Below are 20404 nucleotides of genomic sequence, written 5' to 3' on the forward strand. Positions count from 1 at the left end.
TTGTCAGCTTTGTGTGTTTTTGGTTTGGACACGCTAACAGCGCCGTTACACCCATGGCTGTACATTTTCTGAGCACCGGATAAATACGGCCTTTTACCCGGAACTCGTCCAGTAGAAAAAGCAGCCGGTTGCCTTCAAGTCTCATCATCAAAACATCAGATGTCCGTCTTACCACCTGAAGATGAACCATCCAGAAAGAATCAAGAATATTAAGTCTCTCTCATAACATGAAAAACGCATGAAAACATGCAAAACAGCTTAAAACGACCATTTGCGTATTTCTAATTATATGAATCTAATACAAACACCGCTATACGGTTTCATAAGGTTACTGTATAATCCGAGTAATTTCATGAGAATTGATAATTGGAACTAATTTCTTCAAGAACCGTTCCGTGTATATGCAAACCGTTTTCGTGATAAGGATTTAATTTTAACTAGTTCAGAATATAATTAGCTGTTTTGAAAGGAGATTTGTAAGAGCCTTTGGTTATGACATACACATTAAAGCAAAAGAAATGCTTAAGGACCAAGAATTGTCTCTTTCCGTTTAGAGTGGAGCGCACTAACCACTTGGCCACCCGATCTCCTTTAAGGTTGTAACATTTGTTCTCTCTTTTTCCTCTAAATTTCTTCTGAATAATACAATCTTGAACAAAAGAAAAAAAAAAACCAACAACTGAAAAGGAAAGAGAAATGAAGCTAATATTAGGGGCTTGGACATCTCAGAAGAGTGTAGAGAAATAGAGTTCAATTTTCAGAACTATCCAGCAAATTTTTTGCTGTTGTCGTTGTCAAACGAGGTATTTCACAGTCATTACCAGCGATCTAGCTAATAAGCGATCTGGCTAATTAGGGCGCGCGAAAAGCGCAATTCACCTGTCTGCTATATACTAATTTGGTTTGTTTATTCATAATTTTCCTCATCGATACTAACCAATCGTTCCCTCACAGTTTCCTTTAATTCTGTTGCACACGATTGTTAGTTTCGGCTGAAACCAAGTGAGAACTCTGGGTAATGGGCGTTTCATTTTGTTTTTTAGGTTTCAAGTGTCATAAGGACAAGATGGGGACAATGAGAAAAAATGAGATTTTTAAGGGGAGCTCGGCAATCCCTCGACAGAGTACCAAAAGAAAATATGCACTTTATTGTAAAACGAACAAGCAGCTGGGAACTTGAAAAGAATAATCTGAGACTTCGTTAAGAATTTGAACATCAGACCTTCCCATGGTGCCTTAAACTAGGGAGCTGCGTTACAAGCCAGTCCAGCATAGTGATAAGATCGTCAATCAACACTGCCTGAATATTCATCAGTAACTTTCGAGGGGGGAGGGAAGGAGACCCTAAGTAGGCGGAGCGGGAGCACTCGCCTTCTCACATGTAGTTGTGGCCTTAGATCGACTCCCCAGTGATTCTGACGATACTTGTGGGTTGACTTGGTTACTGTTTTCTTTTTCTTTCGCCACCCTAATTTTTCTCCCAATATGATAACATCTATATAATTTTTGGATTATCCAGAAAAAATAAGAATCCCCGTGAAGAAAATAACCGCGATTGCTGTTGGAGAAGAGGTCGAAAAAAAATACAAAACAAGGAACGTCTCGGTAAACACAACAAAACAAATATCAAATTCCTCAAAAAGGCCATCGATTGCATACCTCTGGCAAATGAAGATGGAGCTGATTTTTAAAATAATTATCGCTTTCATTTTAACCCCCTAAGCTGGCACTTTATTTTTATAGCAGGAAAGGGTGATTGCCAATATTACTTCTCCGAGGATGGCAGACACCATATAACCTGTAAATGTGTCCGCAAACCCTCGCTGATGTACCTCTGGAACAAAGGCACATTTGGTTTTTCTAGTATCACCTTGTTATTGTTTCTTGCTGAAGTAGTCATCAAGGCCTTTAGGTCTACTTAAGTGTAATCTTGGAGAGCTAAAGTAGGTTTTATTTCTCATTTAGTTGTGCATTTGAAAGCCTCAAACACTCTAGCCAAAGGTACCGGTTTAGTTAATTTCTTTGCGATGTACAGAACGCCACTGCCTTCTTAGTTCCCGATTGCTATGTTCTGAAAGCCGCTCTTGTAGATTAATTGTTGAATAGTAATAAGTAAATACAGGGAGATTTTGGATGCGACCTCCCTTTGAAAAGGTCTCTATGGAAAAAAGAGAGTGTTGTGAAGTGCTATTACGATTAAAGGTTTTTTAAGGTTAGCATGCAAAGATTGTGCCAGTCTTACCCCCTTACAATAGGTTTGACTGTTGTCTTAATCTTCTAGTTGTTCGATTACTCGAACATGGATTTTTGTTTCTGAACTGGTCTGGTCGTGTTGAATACTTTATTTTGAGTTTTTTAATTTCAATCATAAAAATTTTCGCTAATTATTGGATAGTCGTTGTGCGAGTCTTATCAAGTTCAGAAGCCTGCGAGGACGAACTCGTAATTTTACTTTAACAATATAGTTTGTGCTGACTCTATTTTTCAGGCTTGTTTTTCGAACAAAGATGTTCGTCGGTGGTCATGTTTTGATGTGTTTAGTGAACTTGTATAAAAAATACATTTGACCGGGTCAGAATTTTGAAACAAGGGGTTAAACTCTGCAAAGACAGTCAGCACATTACCCACATGTTCACTAATAAGGTACTTTAGAGAGAGACACAATTTGCTCAGTTATAGAAAATGTGATAAAGAAGAAGAGAACTAAGAGTCTTGGTGTCTCCTGATTGTGTGGGTCTTCTCAAAAGCTAGTTTTCCTTTTCATTGCATCTTTACAGAAGTTTATACAATGGACAACTAAAGAAGTTACTCAGACACTTAATTACGAGACTGTTGCCAAAGTCGAATAAAAAATTAAGAAAGTTTTGAAGCAAAAAGAAGAGATTTAAACATATTTTACGTTGTTTACACTACTTTATTTGATTATTCATTACAAGAAATGTATAGAAAATCCCTGTTTGCAATGATGCATGGCTCTAATATTTCCTCCTCCTCCCCCTCCCCAGGGCTGTCCACAAGTTGCTCCAATTTTCTCAAAAAGTTGCTCAAAAGTTGCTCCAAAACTCTAAAAGTTGCTCAAAAGTTGCCCCAAAATCCAAAAAGTTGCTCAAAAGTTGCTCTCAATTTTTTAGTGTAAGAGATTGATTAACAACTTAAATAAAGATTTAATGAAGAGATTTCACTTGTCTACATAATTATATCATACTGACTCATCAGTTTTGTAAGACCGAGTCTCTCTCAACCCAAATCATAAAAATCTGATTCTCTGTATGAGCTTTCTATTACAATAACCACGTGATTGTATTCGAACAAAACAAACTTTGCTAATATGCTTATTAAGAGAGGTTGTCAGTAATTTTCGAGAATCCGGCGACAGAAGCAAAATTCAACCTTTTTTTTATTTGCTCAAAAAGTCCCTTTTGGTGAATTGTTTTCAAAAATAAAATTCAAAAGTTCCAGCGAGTTTTTATTTTGGAAAAAAATACGAAAGTTCGAAATCGCCAAAATGTACCTAATTTGCATAATTTCTATTGGGCTTTCAGTGCATTTTCACAACGCTCGCACAAGACAAAGAAAAATTATCTTGGATTCCTTTTTTCATGAGTTGTTTTTCATCCCTTGGAGTAGCTTTGCAACTATATTTCATCTCCAACTGAACTTTCTTTCGTTTCTAACCACCCGCGTAAAGTACCCTATATTTTCTATTCCGTTTGTACGCTGAATTTTGCTATATTTCAGACGACCATAACATCGAGGGCATACAAATGTACACAAAATGAAAGTGCTCTTTTCAACAAGAAATTCTTCATGTTTATCATGTAAAAATATTGTTTTTGGCCCGTGAAAAGCGAGCGCGCCAGACCAAAATATATAGCGTGCAGTTTCACGGAGTTAGGCCATTTTCCTTGCTGTACTCCTACTGCAAATCGCACGCTATTGGGACAAAACTCGACGTGTTTGGTCTCTACTTCAGTTTTGATTCATTTAAATATATCGATTTTAACTTAAAAATTAACTTAACTGTATTGTTAAGTGAACAAACCACCGTTTTAGGTAAAGTTTTTGAGTTGACTTTTCTCGAGTGCTAAATAAACAAATCGCTGTTTACAAAGATACCAGCTCTGTCGACGTGTTTTTAGCTGAAATTGGCCCGTCGCATATATTGTTCTTTAATTTACAATCTATCCCACTGGCATAACTTTAGAGTAAATTAAATGTAACTATAAATGTTGTTGTAAATACGTGGGCGTGAGTTAAATAAAATCTTCGCACACTTAAAATATTCGAAACATGTAGTTGTCGCATGAAAATACTTGCTTAATTGTGCATGAACCTCGGTGTTTTGCTCGGTTGCTTTTGTAGATTTCTACCACTGTCACTGTAAAACAGTATGTTTGTGTAGTCCACCTGTTTAGATACATTTTCAAATCAACTCTAGGTTGGAATTCTGTTGGTAAAAACTGTCGAAGAAATTCGAGAAAAATGGCATGTAGCACCGGGCAGTCGTGCTACATTCAATCTCACCGATTTCAACGAAACTTTGCCAGGTTAAAGGATCTACCCCAAAACTAAAAAAGACAAACTGGTTTCTGTTTTGGTTTTTTCCGGGGGGATATAGACCACCCCTCAGAATTTCTTGATCCTTAGTTAATGTCCACCTCAAGTATCAGTCAATTTGATTGACGGCTTGTCAATCAACAGAGGCCAATAAACGACTGAGTTTTTAGGCTTTTCGATTCATCCAAATATTCGACAACTTTGAAAAGTGAGATGCAAAGATCTTTATTATTTTTTTTAGCTTAATAGGAGCTGTACCCTCTCCTGCAGTCTTCGTATAAATTTGCAAGGTCACTCCTTATTTTCTGCCTTGTTAGAGGCGGTTGCCTTACTTATTTCCTCCCCTGTCCAGCTCATGTCAAGGAAATAATTCTTTGCTTTCTGAGAAAAGGTGGCTGGTTTTTGTGTTTTCCAAAGAGTCCACGCAAAGTCTATTTAGCTAGTTAGGGATGTTTCGTCAGAAGTTTACCTGAGGTCCAACCTTAAACGTAACCACCCCTTTTAAAATGGCAAGCCGGTCTTCGTCCATTTTCTCTTGATCTTATCATAGGCGGATTTTTTTGTCAGCTTCACTGTGTTTGCCTTTGTTAGGGTGCTTTTGGATGGTGGCCAATGACTGAAACGTCTTGATACATCCTACCTCTTAGCAAGAATATCTCGCTTTCTTTTTCTGCCTGTGACGGATTGGATATAGTTCTCGCGATGACCCGCGTTCAGGGATCCGTGCACGTTGTGATAACCACCCACTTCTACGATTAGTTTGTTGAAGGTTTCTAGAAGGTTTCTAATGCGATGAGCCTAGTGGGACCCTGAGGTGCTCCAAACTGTGCCAGTTGGTCTGCGCTATAAACTTGTCGCAGTTCTTAAGTCAGAGGGAGGGTCGCCCACCTCTATTTATGTGAGCGTCTCTATAGTACTGGCGTATCCCTAGCAATCATATGATATAAAGTTCATTTCAGTCACAAATCATTAGTTAGGAAAACTGAGGTTCAGATAAGCGCTCTTCTTGCCCTTCTTCCTTATTCATTGCTGACTCTAAGATAGCAGTTACAGTATGCGTTCTATTAGGTTTACAGTCACCTTGCCACCAGGAAGACTCGCCACCAGCTTTGATTTCTTCTGCCATCTTCAGATTCACCTCTCTCTCAACTTTACGTGTCTGATTTTTATGACGAGGATACTGGCATTTACAAACCCGAAGGTCTGAATCTCATACCAAGTTGTGCACGATATTTGTGTCATATCGTGAAATCGCGACCTTTATAATCTCCAAATAAGCCAATACGCGCTAGAATAAGTTTCTTCTCAAACGAAACGCATGTTTGGGATACATTGACGTCTCTCAAATGTTTTTTTTTTTTTTTTTTTTTATGCTGCACACCCATGAGTTTAGAGGTGTGACTGTTGCCGTCCCTGGTCAGCGCGAGAAATGAGAGCTTTTTAGACACTCGATTTCTTATTTGGCATCACTATGAAGACGTAATACAACTGATACACCTACACTACAAAGGATTGACAATTTACTGGGAAAAATGAAATATTATAAAACAGGTCATAAATTGACCAGTGAATAAAATATTTTAAAATAAAATTTGAATTTGCCTTTTATTGCGTGCAAATCAAGGGTAGACAAAGTTTATAAAACATTTGACAAGAATTCCATGGGGTTCACCTCGATAATTTTCGTCGGCCAGAGTCAAGACGCACCAAGCTAAGTGACATCGCCCTCCAGTAAAATAATTTTCCAAAGAATAAATGTGGCGAGCGTGGGGAAACGCACATTTTTTCACTATTGTGATCAAAGCCCAATGATGTGCCTAAATTGGTACTTACGGTATCAAATCATTGATTATGACAGGGTGAGCTTAATTTTTCTGTCGAACTCACTGCACGAACTGAGAAAGTAAAAACTTGTATTTATCTCCCACGCATTTTGTCTCACAATAGTAGACTTCACCAAGGAGTTTTACAAGTAGGGTAAATAACCTTGCTCATATACAAATAGTAAATAAGTTGTCTCTTTACTATTGAAGCCAGTGGATATAATTCGCCAGGTGCGCCTACGGTGTTATACATACGTGACATTTTTCGGACGTTACATGTACGAATACGTAATCTGTTTGAGGGTCACATATTTAGTGTAAATATCTGACCCCTCGACGTCACGTAATGTCTCTAGTTTACAGAGGTCTTAGAAAGCTTCATGCGCGTAGAAGGCTACAAGCAAGTTTCTCGGGTGTAATTGCTTTTGATTTCTCAACTGATGTTGTCGCAAACAGCTTTTGGGAGTCACGAAACATAAAAAAACTTATCGGGACCTAGTTTCATGTACTAATAAATGGCAGAAAAAAAAAACATATTCTCTTAAGAAATAAAGTTATAAATAACAGGGGTTCTTTGAAACAAATAGTGATTGAAAAGGTTTCAGTTCTGGTCAATATTGACTTTTTCATAGCCTACTTCCAAATCTGAGGGAACGTGCCGAGGGAATAAAAAAAAAACATACATGTGTGATAATGCAAGGAGGAGAATAAAAATACAAATAAAGAAAAAGGAGAAAACATAGAAACCCGTGTTGCAGCGCGCAGATATCTTTTGAGCCAGACCTACACAGTTATGCCCGACACCACGCAAAGAAACTCGAAAGAGTGCTGTATATGAACTTGCTAGCACGTGCACGCAGGAAAGGCCATGACAATCAGCGAAAATAATGGCAAATGCAGATGATATTTGCAGTCAAAAAACAGGCAAAAAGATGACAGAAGGATAAAGAACTTTCTGGAGGTGTCTTCTTACAAAAAAGAAAAACAATTTTTACTTCTCATGAAAGGTCACGCAGTCACGCTACAAATACTATTTCTACGTGGAATTTCTTGATGGTGGAAAGTGGAAAAACCATTTTCCAGTCTTATTTTCTGGAAACATGGCGCAGTTAATGAATTTTTATGGGGCTATTGATATTTCCTATCAAATGAGAGAAGCAGAGTCTCCCGAAAAGCCGAAATTGTTACACTCGGGAACTTGTACGTCAACAAGCACGCGGCATGTGGATTTAAAATCTCCTCTCCTGTTACAGTTTCCTTATTGTGAACTGTGCGATAATGATAATAAACAATCAATTTTTAGACTAATGAATGTTTTGGTTTTGTACAAGTGCCCTATTTTCTGTTTTTAGCAAAACTTTAAAATAATAAAAGACAGGAGAAAGAAACGCCACGATTTTCCCATCGATTTTTCAGCTAAAAACACGTCGACAGAGCTGGTATCTTTGTAAACAGCGATTTGTTTATTTAGCACTCGAGAAAAGTCAACTCAAAAACTTTACCTAAAACGGTGGTTTGTTCACTTAACAATACAGTTAATTTTTAAGTTAAAATCGATATATTTAAATGAATCAAAACTGAAGTAGAGACCAAACACGTCGAGTTTTGTCCCAATAGCGTGCGATTTGCAGTAGGAGTACAGCAAGGAAAATGGCCTAACTCCGTGAAACTGCACGCTATATATTTTGGTCTGGCGCGCTCGCTTTTCACGGGCCAAGAACAATATTTTTACATGATAAACACGAAGAATTTCTCGTTGAAAAGAGCTCTTTTATTTTATGTGCATTCGTATACCCCCGATGTTATGGTCGTATGAAATATAGCAAAATTCAGCGTACAAACGGAATAGAAAATATAGGGTACTTTACGCGGGTGGTTAGAAACGAAAGAAAGTTCAGTTGGAGATGAAATATAGTTGCAAAGCTACTCCAAGGGATGAAAAATAACTTATGAAAAAATGAATCCAAGATAATTTTTCGCTTTTTTGTACGAGCGTTGTGAAAATGCACTGAAAACCGAATAGAAATTATGCAAATTAGGTACGTATTGGCCGATTTCGAACTTTCGTATTTTTTTTCAAAATAAAAACTCGCTGGAACTTTTGAATATTATTTTTGTAAACAATTCACCAGAAGGGTCTTTTTGAGAAAATAAAAAAAAAGGTTGAATTTTTGCTTCTGTCGCCGGATTCTCGAAAATTACTGACAACCTCTCTTAAATATTTAAAGTTTCTCTGGCATACACGAGTTTATGTGATATAAAAACCATAGTCTTTCAATATTTACATCTTTGCGAATGTAGTACAGAGCACTGTCCCTGTTGGTCAATGTTTTGCACCACCAGCTAGTCCTCTACAGACATATAATTCAAGATTTCATGTACGCTTATTGTCATTGTAACATAACATGACCGATGTTTCCACTGTTTCCTCTAATGCGGCCACTTGCTGCTTGCTAAATGCATTTTGCAGCAGGTTAAACACACGTTCAGCTGATGCTGAACTAGGCTGCACCAACAAGATCTTTTTGACTGCAGTAGACCAATTTGGGAGAGCAGCGGCATGTGTAGCCCACCACTGTACTTTGCCTTCCTCTGTTTCAATGGCACCATCAGCAATGGCCAGATCCAGATAGTTTGGCAGCTCTTCCACAAGCTGTACAACTTCTGCATCAGTAATGAAACTAATTTGCTTTAGTTCCTGGACCGATGCAGCAGTTGGATGTAGTGCTTGCACCTGTATGGGGCAGCATAAGCGTGCAGCCTTAAATGCACGGACAATATTATGGAATTGCACTTGAATTTCTGTTGGTAAAAGCGGAAGCCTGAATTGATACATGCCTTTGCTTGAGCAACTAACTGGTTGTACAATGCCATATTTCTACCTGCATGTTGGCGAGCTTTGGCCTCAGTGTTTAGATAGGATTCAATGACTATTGCAAGTGCTAAGGCGGACAAACGCTCATAGCAAGTAAATACTAAGGGACCATCCCCCTCAAGAAAATAAGTTGCTTGAACAAAGTGCTTGCCTGCATCAATCGTAGAAGCAAGCTCAATGTCTAAGTCTCTAGCAGTAACTGGATCATCAAAAATCTCCAACAGGCTTGCACGGCAAACAGGAGACAGGTTATCATTTTCTCTTAGAAAGGGCTCAACATCCCCAAAAAACTCCATGACCTGATTGAGGACTTTCCATTTGCTCCACCATCTGGTTTTGGAATGAAGTTGCATTGCTATGCCAGTTCTTGTCCTCCACAACAGCCGAGAAGCTGGACTGAGAGAAAACAAGGTGTTCCAACACCTAGAAAATGTGTCTAGGACACTAAATTCAAAGTGTTTCCCAACAATATCGATTATGTGTGAGTAACAGATGACACTAAGAATATTGGGGAAGAAAAACATGACTTGATGCAATCCAGCTTCATTTACTGATGCACCATCTCTCATTGCTGCTAGAAGATGGTTTGGTTGCATTACATACTCCACAGCCAGGCACTGAATCAGCCTTTGAGCAAGTTCTTCCGCATTCATGCTCTTGGCTAGAATTTCTAATTTGAGAAGCCTCTGCTGTATATTCCAATCTTTGTCAATGAAGCGAACGATAATTGCCAACGCTTCTCCAAGTCTGGTGTTCCATCAAAGATCACAGAAAAAGCACTGTTGGCAGCTATTTCGGATTTCACAAAACTCTATCTCCTTCTGACGAATCATGGAAATGAATTCTGCTAGATGGTTCCGAGATGTCAAGCGATGACAATATTTTTCAAGAAATGGTCGCAAACTGTCGACTTTGAAAAGGGGAATACCTGCCTTCAGTAGAGTTTCCACAAGCTCATATCGATAGAGCCTCATGTCTTCAGGTAATGTGAATCCTTTTGCTCCTCCGCTTGTTTTTGCAAGGAGATCCTTGATATTTGGATCTTTCTTTTTGCTTTTCTTAATATTCTCCAGCGCTTTGATGTGCTTTATGGATAATACGTGTTTCTTGACAGAACTTTTTTTTTGGAAAGAGTTTCTCTGCAGGCGTCACATCTTAGATTTCCCGACACTGTGGTTAGGCCCTGGTCTTTAAACTCGTCAACTCTATCCCACGCGGACACATTTGGATCGACTGATCCACGCACATTTCTCTTCTTTTCGGCTGGATTAGTCCGCACTTTTCTTTTCCGAGAGATACTGGCTTTTTCTGGAGTACTTAATCTAGCTCCAGCACTAGCTGCTACTTCTAAAGGATCTGAATATTCATCATCTTCACTCGAGCTCGAGCATGGATAATCACTCGGCTCCGCCATTTTGAATTTTTCAGTACATCCGCTGACCACCTTCGGCTGCTACCACAAGCAGACCACTAGGGAAATAGTGTTTTTTGTTTACAAAAGGTATTTTACGCAAAATCATGCATACAAGCAACTGATGCTTTAAATCAGAACTTGAATGGGTGGTTTTTAGTCACAAATTGCCTTATAAAAGCAAGAAAGTTATTCAAAAAAGAAAAAAGTTGCACGAAATCCGAAAAGTTGCTCGAAGGACTAAAAGTTGCTCAAAAGTTGCCAAGCAACTTATGGACAGCCTTAACCCCCCAGGCGAGAAACTGCTTTATAGAAACTGATAGAGGGCCAATTGTCTTTGGCTGGGAATCGTCTGTGGAATTTGTGTGAGTTGATTGGCAAGAGAGTGTTATATTTTCTTGTAATGGTAATGAGGGAAACCCCTTTCACGAAATCAGTTCATCAGAAATGAATGTAAATTAGTTGAATTTGTATTTCACACATGATCGAGAAAATCAAGAACAGGATGCTTACAAAGTGAGAGGGCTAGCGGGGTATTTAGGGAACAAATTAAGCCTGTCTATGAACCTGTATTAATCGGCACCGTATTAAGCGCCAATTGTCCAAGACAATCGAAGGCCAGTTGTTTTTGGTTGGGAATCGTCTGTGGAATTTCTGTTATTTGATTAGCAAGCGAATGTTACAGTTGCTTTCAGTGGTAATGAAGGAGAAACCTCTTTCACGAAATCAGTTCGAGACAATCATGTTTACCTTCTCCAAAAAGTTCCTCTTGAATTGCTCTCAGTAGGTGTGCAGACAATTTAATAATTAAACGCTCTTTGCCTTTGTTCGAGTATAATTTGAGAGTATCATAAGTCTATTATTTTAATTCTTAGCCCCTGCTATCCAATTTATCAGGAAGCAGCCCAGCTTGGGAATAGATATATTTGTGTCAATATTTCATTCAAGGTGCAATTATATTCCACAGGAGAGCACAAATTATCTTGTATTTGAACGATGCTATCCACTCGAATAAAGAAAGAATCTTTTAATACTCTTTGTGCCAGATGAAATCTGTTGATTTCGAAATAAAAGGCTTGAAAGCATTTCTAGAGTGAAATGCCAAAATGATGGGAGATGGAAATAGCTAGTTGGCGTGAGGAAATACAAAGGATGCAAGATCCAGATCTTAGTATTACTGAGGGCCATTTCAGTGATTTCCAAAGTATATTAATGAACGTAGTTATTCAGAAATTGGTTCTATTTAGTCCATGCAGAACTTTAGCTCTCTGAAATGTATCGCTCCTTCTGAAACAATTTCAAGAAATCTCGTTGTTAATTTTGTTAACTTCCGGCACGACATGATTGTTTGATCGCAAGGTTTGTTTGACTTGAAAATACACACTGAGATATATTTTTTTACAAACGGTTACACCTATTAGGTTTCACCCTCTTCATCCGACGTCAACTGCACACTTACGAACTATAGTACAAAGGTGTAACTTATAGCAATCTGCCTTACTGACCTTCAGAGCCGTAAGTTTCTTCTAGATAAGCGACAAACAATAAGATGTACAGCGAAAACTTCTGGATATCCATTTTTCGTCTCAAATTAAGTTAATGTCGGTTGGGGTTTGTGAGATATCTTATCAAACGTGTTAAGAGTTGTCAGTTTCCAGTTTCTTCTTGATGCAGGATATCTGCGTGTTGGAACAAGAATACAGGTTCAATTGTCCATTTTGAACAAGAGTGAGGCTAAGGTTGACCTTGTTTGATACAAACCCTGCTGTTTTTCAAATGCAAATTACTTTGTTATCATGCTAACTAGATACTGATCTCTATCACAATGTTAACAAGGTCACCTTCAGCCTCACTCCAAATCAAAGGCTTGGTAACTAAGTACACAACTGTAAAATTGCCTATTCAAAGGGAAATAGATTGTCTAAAAATCATGAGTGACTGCGAATGTTGTGGAAATGCATAATAAAGTACCGTATTTATAAAGTAAATAACACAATTATCAGGTCATTCAATTCAGCATCCCGCTGCATTATCCTTCATGATAACGTTTTATAGCGAAAAGTGAGTCATTTCACTCTGATGCCGGATCATCTCCAATACGTAATTTGCGTAGTAATAGCGGAGCTCGCAGAGTGTAGCCCCATAATTATACAAAATAGTAGTAACCTATCAAGCCGAAAAAATTTGGATGCACGATCGTACGGCCGTACAAGGTGCTACTTTTAACATGCGTGGTCAACTGTACCGCGAGCACGCCAACGCCACGGCTTCAGTAGTCCAGTGGTCAATGCACTGGGCTCCGAGTCGGACCACCCAGGTTCTAGTCACGGCCGGGGCAAGGCGTTGAGCCCTTGACACGTGCGGAACTAGTAAAATAACCATCGAAAGCCATCTTAGATTAATAATTTGAAATACGTCTTCGGGTCAGTTTGGCAAGGAAATTAGGGATTTAAGATCCAGGACTGTAAATATTATAAATGAATGAGGAGACCAGATATGGGAGTTTCGTCAGTTGGATTCGAAAAGACTGATCGGAAAAGCTAGATAAGTTAAATTAACCACGGAAACATATTTTCCAAAATTCCGATTACAAGAAAGTCTTAACGAAAACTGTGTTACCACGCAATACATACTAAATAAAAAATGATAACTGATTGAACATTTCTCAGTTATCTTGAAAATTGATAAGTCTTTAAAAAAGTAAGAAACATTTAAAAAGTGCAAGCGAAATTAAAAACAGGTTTGTAAAAACATTATGAGTGGAAGACAGATTTGATATTGGTAATTTTCACCTATTTATTTAGGATCGCATGTGTGTGATAATTATAACTATCCTGTCAATGTTGCCTTATCAGCGCGTAGAAAGTGTCTCGAATCGGTAGATTGTTTAGGGCAGAAGATATTTTAATTTAGAAATATTTACTTTTCTTTCTCAAGGTATTAATTTTCGTCATTTTCCATCACTTGCCGTTAGATGACAAACCAGGTTTTAAGAGAAGATAATAGGATTGGTTCCGTACTGCATACAGTCGACTTTTCACTCTTTTAATTACACTGAGGCTTCCTGCATTCTTGGAGGATAACTTTCTTTGCTTCCCGCGTCATTAAAATGACCGACCGAGTAGGAGAACATGTCTGTTCCAGACTGGAACAATTGCTGATTCTGAAGGAGCGATACAATCAGACATCTATATTTCGAACCCTCATTTGCCTGATATCTCCAACAAAGAATTATTTCCCCTCCTTATTAAAATGGTGTTCTACCCTAGCTATATAACAGTTACTCGTGACGACAATTTTTGTTTCAACACTTTTTTTCCAACTTAAAAGCGGCTTAAGCACGCCGCGGCAAAAATTTAGTACGAGTGCGAGCGGCGAAGATTGCTAAACCACGAGTCCCAATCATTTTCCATGCATTCTTTCACCATTCCATGTTGAAAATAGCAAGAGTGGCGACTAAAAAACCTTTGGATATTTCTGAAACAAACTGGAACTCGACCTACTGATCTCCTCGCGTTTCTCATCGCTTGTTTCATCCCTCCAAAGAGCAACGTCAGCTTTGGAATAAAAAAAATTCATTTCCGCTGACAACGACTTCTCCCCTTTAATGTTTATTTCCAGCCCTTGTAATATGTGTGTATCAAACACGTTAAGAATTACGGAAACAGGCTGTACACACTTAACTAATACATGTTAAAAATAAACCTTACGCAAGGTGAGAGGTTTTTCGGTAGATTTCATTACACAATTCATGGTTAACCACACGAAAACGTTCGCTTCACTCGTATCAACTTTACCTAAATCCATTTGTGATAACATGGCGGCGAAGAGCTCACACCAAAATGGTGTATTTAAACGTAGAAATAACCTTACGTAAACACAAAGAACCGATTACTAGATATGGAAAATGTAAAACATTTCAAGCATTTCAAAATTTAATAAAATTTGTATATTTACGTCGACGATGAAAAGGAACGCCGGGCAAACCTTACCGTGGGCCTGCCACAGGCATCCCACTGAATAACGAGTGTTTAAACCAGTAGACTTAAAAACTCATAAGGAAGTCAATAAGTCAGCTAAGAGTTTGAATGGTCAAGGAGGTCGAAAGGATCAATCCGGTAATATAAATAAAATTTAACTTTTTCCACTAAGTTACCAACAAGATTATTCTTGTGTTTTTCCTATCTCATAACCATTACTGGACTGGATGTTTTAATCTCGTTTTTCATAGGAGAGGTTTGCTGGCGCGGCATATGCATACCCTAACCCTAAGCAAATAAGTATAAAGAAAACCCATTAAGTTGCTGTTTAACTAACAAGTTTACATTCTATGATCTCTACAGCTGACTTTTTGATATAATTTTTAGCATTCATATTTACAAGTCCACAAGTAGAGGGAGCAGGATGGAGAGGGTGTTAAAAGGCATACCCGCTGCAAAGTCAATTTTACAGAAATGCGGCACGACCACGAGAAAAATCTTCATCTTGGTCAGAGAAAACCCAGGTTAAGATTTATTATTATACATATTGAATTATTCTGATTACTGTTCTTCATTGCTTTCCAGTAAAAAGTAAGGAAAACTGCTTGAAATATTGGTTAACACTCATTTCAGTTAGGAAAAATGCATCTGTCTAAATAAACATAACATTCAGGATCAGAACCTGCCATCAATTTTCAATTTCAACAGTTGGACATAATTTAAAATGGGCAAGCTCGAATGAAAACTAATCAGCAATGTTTCATGATCAGTATCACAACAGGTACTTCTGAAAATGCATAACAATAATGTTGAAATGTGAAGTTGATAGTAAAGAATTTTGTCCTATAGGTGGACACTACCCAAACACTACTGCCCCAAAAAAGACAACAACTGAGAAAAGCGAAGGTACTGTATTCCCTTAATGCGTTTAATGCTTATTGCTTTGGGCAAATAGTACTCTGATTCCTGTAATTTTTTAATGACTGCTTTAAAAGGCAGTGTCATTTACATGATTTAGACCAAGTCACCCATATTGATGAGAATACAAAAAAATTACTGTAACAGTGCTGTGTACTTACCGACTAGTCTTGTAAAATAGAACTATGTTTGTACTAACATTCAAACAAAGATTACTTTCCCCTAAAATTTCTTAAGCTTTGTATGCGATTGAAAGTTTTCAACCAGACAATTTCCAGCTGATAGTTTGAACTTAAAAAATCACTTTTTCATATGCATTTATTCCAAAGTTAAACTGATTTGAAAAATTAAATCTTAGGTGCTTCGCGCAAGTCCAGTGCACAAACTCATGACCAGGCAACAGATGTAGAGGATCAAAATTCAGAGGCAGTTACCGTAACATCAGACTCTGACGATGACAGCTTAATGAAGTCTGTCTTGGCAACCTCAGAAAATAACGCCACAAAGTCAATTGCGGCACGCCAGGAAAGAGGTAGAATGCAGGTTTGATGGTTTGTAAACAGCATCAATTCAACAAATCCTTATCCCGGATGCAATGAAATCCCATGATCTCAAACAACCCACAAATTTATAGTAATTGCTAGTACAGTCATGCTAGAAGCAAGGGAGAAGAAAGGATCGAAAAAGTAATGAGTCATGATAATAAAATACGGGTAAATTATAGAGCTGAAGAATATAACGAGAACAGTTAAAGGATGTAAAGACTGTGCCAGGTTTGTGCTATAACTTTTATACTACATTATATGTTACTATTATTAACCTATTTCCAGAATAAAATTTGCATCTGTATAGTAGATACATAATTAGAAGTCCAAGTTTTGAGCAGGACATGAATTCATAGTTGTTAGTTATTTACTTGTTACGGGTAATGTTTATATTCTCTTCATTTCAGATGATAGTCAATTCAGTGAAATTTTTCGATGCTTCCAAGAGATGCTTGAGCAAAGAGATGTCCAGCCCGTATTTGTGAATGTCGACTTCGAGGAGGTATGTGTTGATGACCTGTCATATTTCGCTGGTCAACCACCCACAGTTGTATCAAAATTTGACAGCTACAATTATTGTTCTCATATCATGTGCTTCCTTAACATTTACTTTTTGATATTCACAAAAAATTGCTTAATTGCATAAATCAATAAATTGTTCTTTCTTGGATGTTTGTTGGAAATGTAGATTTGCCATCAAGCGGCAAGAGCCAAGAAAGTTTTGGTCTTGGCCCTATTTTACCCTGGGAACAATGACGAACACATGGCAAGGTAAATTGCTTAATTAAAACATTTAAGTTCTTAAGTGCTTCGAAATTATAAATATTTACCTTAAAACTCTTCAACTGATGAAGACTGTGATGCTTAAGATACTTGATATCATGTTTTGAAGCAAATCTATCTGTTAAGAAACCAATGCTCTATTGTTTTAATAAATTGAAATCCTTTTTTCTCCGTTGGTTTCACCTAAAATAGGTTGTTAAAGTGCTTGGCACAATTTAAGTCCATCTACTTGTGGATTGACAATGCTAAAAGCCAAACTGGAAGCCAAGGTAGTAATATTGTTGATTAAAATATATACCAGTACATAATAGAATAATAATATATGCACAGGTTGTGAGAATTGGATTTAAAATAATTTAATAGGTTTACAACCATGAAATTAACATTTATGGGTAAAACCAATGTTGATAATGTTGATGTCTAGAACCTGTCACTCTAATCAGATAATTAAGACTCCAGAGCAATGTTCCTTTCATCAGAGCACTACCAACGTTTGTAACAAATAGCTTCCCCAAATCAAAACATAACATTCAAATTCATTAAAATACTTGAATATTTTCCTTTTGCAGTAAAGACCACATTTGGAAGAAAAGCTCCAGTTAGTGAGTTAATGATCCTAACCCCAAAACCAAATGACCCCTGTCTTAATGTTTGCTTTTCAGGTAAGTTTAAAGATTTTGCCAATCAATGAAAATTATCAAACCCTCTTAAATAAAACAAAGAATGTATTTCTGAAGGCTATTGTAGAGTCTGAATCTGTATATTTTCCTTCCTGATGTGCATAATAGCAAAAATAGCTCAAGGACTTATCTACTCTGTGGAGTCAATTGGTTGAGGAGATGAATATAAATTTAAACTAAAATTGTAACATATGAAAAATTTCTGCCTTAAAAATCTGTTTCCTTAAATTGTCCTAATAGTTCTAAACAATGTTTTGTTTATATCTTGAATTAATATTGAACTGGTTACCAAGCTTTTAAGCTAGTTTTACAATCAGCATCAGACATTTTGTTACACCTAGGAGAATCCCTAAAAGAGGTATCTGATGAACAACTGGAACATGCCATTCGTTGCTTATGTGAACTTTTACCATCCACCTCTACAAAGGATTGGTGAGTAAATCATTTTAGAATATCTAATTTTCAGTTGGTCACGAGTCAAAAATATCAACAAAAGGACAAATTTCATGTACAATTACTGCCTTTTCATGTATCATAAACAACACCCAAAAATGTTGTCATCTTTCAGCAAAAAGGTGGGCGATAACATAACACAACAAAATCTAAAGCAAATATCACGTTTCTTGGTAAAACAATAGCATCAAAATGCATAAATATAATAATATAATATAATAATTGTATTTTTCCACAGCATTAATTTTAGCTAAAACATCTGAAAATTTTCTTGTGTCAAATTGGATCAAAAAATTTCTCGGAGTTGACTCCACTCATGATATTCAACTATTGATAAATGTCTAAGAAAATTCTATAAACATTTGATTTAACTAGTAGCACAAGGGTCAGGGACAATTGCCCTAGGGAAAGAAGGAGCAGAAGATTCCCCTAATTTAGAGAAAATGAAAAGGGTAAGTAAATTCCTTAAACTACAAATTAAACCAAAATAATTATTGTTGCTGGATACCTTTTTTCAAAGTAACAAATAATTTAAACCCCCAATGTGCAAAAACATGTTCTATGAGTTTAATGTGCTGCCATAACTGGTAAAAATTTGACATAACCTTGTATTAGTAAATTTGTATTGTATTATTGTATTAGTTGTTTGGTATATTTGACAACATTTTCCAGAGGCAAAGATATCATTGAGCTATAATAAATATGCTACAGATAATAACAATTTTTGTTTTGGTCATCATGGTCATTAACCAAATATATTCCCCTCATTATTTGTTTCTTAAAAACTCTAACAAAATCATTTTATAAATCAAAGCTCTCTTTCTAAAACTATCCTTTTTTCTGCGTCGTGATAGAAAGATTGGTGATCCAAGACCAACCGAAGCAATCTCATCTCTGTAATAATCTGGAAAATTTTTTGTAGCGAAGTTAGATTTCTCATTTTAATCTGTATTTATTTTGATTATATCCCTGAGATAAAAAGATGGTTTACGAGGAAAAACTCATTTTAAGAAAGAAATTATCCTTCATGTCTTTAAAATCGAATATCCTATGAATACAGTCTTCATTAAAGAGAAAAAAAACTAAAACAGCACAGTATGATAAAATATTCCTTGCATTATGACACATGAAGTTTCAGGAACATTTGACCTTTATTTTTCAAAATTTATATCTTTGAGATGGTTATAATTTCTGCCATCCCTCGTTGTGGAGGAATGAAGTAACTTTAGTATTGGGCCTGGAAGCTTTGAACTTTATTCGATACATATATTCAATGCTTTTTTCTATGTGCTGAAATATATGCTACCAGCCATATAATAATATTGGTTAAGGCCTTCCCTACCCGTTTACCATACCAAGACAGAAAATAGAAGTTACATTTACGTATTGTACGAATATCTCAGCGCTAACCTTCCGATCCTACAACAACCTTGGGAAAAAAAATTAGACATCTACGCATGCGCCGAGAGCCGACGTTTGCCGAACGAATCTCGTTTCGTCAAACGAGTCTCGTTTCGTCAAATGAGTCTTGTTTCGTCAAATGAGTCTCGTTGTGTCAAACGAGTCTCGTTTCGTCAAACGAGCCTCGCTTTGACTCGTTTCGATTCTCTCGAACAAACGAGTCTCGTTGAAAATCGTTTATCGAGTGACTCATAAATCGTGACGATTAAAAATCGAGTGGTTTCCCAGAAACCGTTAGTGATCCCACTATGAGTTACTACTGAAGAGACCCACGGCAATATTTATTTGTTTAAATGTTGTTTAAGGATGCCAACGAGGAGTCTGTCCTCCAATTGAACATTAATAAGAACTAATCCAAATGAGTGTGATTTATCTTGTTATACAAAGCTATGGCGGAGTATAGCGAGTGTTTATCAGGTGTATAACTTAACAGAAAAAGCAGTCAGACATATAAGTTTTTCTCGTATTTTTGTTTTCTGTGTCGTTTTGTTACCTGTGTTGATAAACCTGTGTCATTTCAACACTGCACGGCCACAATTTTATGTTATGTAAAACCTATTTCTTATGTCTCTGCCATGACTAGAAGCTCCTCCAGTTTCATTTCCCATAACACAGTAAGACCACAATCCGCGACACAGAGCAGCCCCTCTGCAACAACGTCCGCTAGCTTGTCAATGAACTAACTATACAATAATAGGGGTATTCTACTCGAATCTCCGACCTAACATGTACACAGATCGCGAAGAGGTGTCTAGGTCAGTTTTATTATCATCTACGTAGGCATCGTCGCTTGACGCTTTTCGTCGCACGGTTCAACCGTAACTGTACATGCGTCTTTTTCATCTCTAGTTTGCTCAGCCATCATGTCACATGAGATAAGCGTCATTTCATTTATCGAGCTCCAGTGACTATCACACG

At 37.2% G+C, this 20404-nt stretch overlaps 1 long non-coding RNA gene and 1 pseudogene across 1 annotated transcript; one reads left to right on the top strand and one right to left on the bottom strand.

Annotated features, from left to right (window-relative positions):
- Positions 1–8754: 8754 nt before the first annotated feature.
- On the bottom strand, positions 8755–10229 carry LOC136281504 (uncharacterized; annotated as a pseudogene).
- Positions 10230–16812: 6583 nt separating this feature from the next.
- Positions 16813–17765, top strand: LOC131793419 (uncharacterized). The gene is made up of 3 exons (XR_010717798.1): positions 16813–16880; positions 17085–17161; positions 17462–17765. It is a non-coding gene; the product is annotated as an uncharacterized lncRNA (long non-coding RNA).
- Positions 17766–20404: the final 2639 nt, after the last annotated feature.

Source organism: Pocillopora verrucosa, chromosome 6 (assembly GCF_036669915.1).
Source record: "Pocillopora verrucosa isolate sample1 chromosome 6, ASM3666991v2, whole genome shotgun sequence".
In the NCBI taxonomy this organism is placed as follows: Eukaryota; Metazoa; Cnidaria; class Anthozoa; order Scleractinia; family Pocilloporidae; genus Pocillopora; species Pocillopora verrucosa.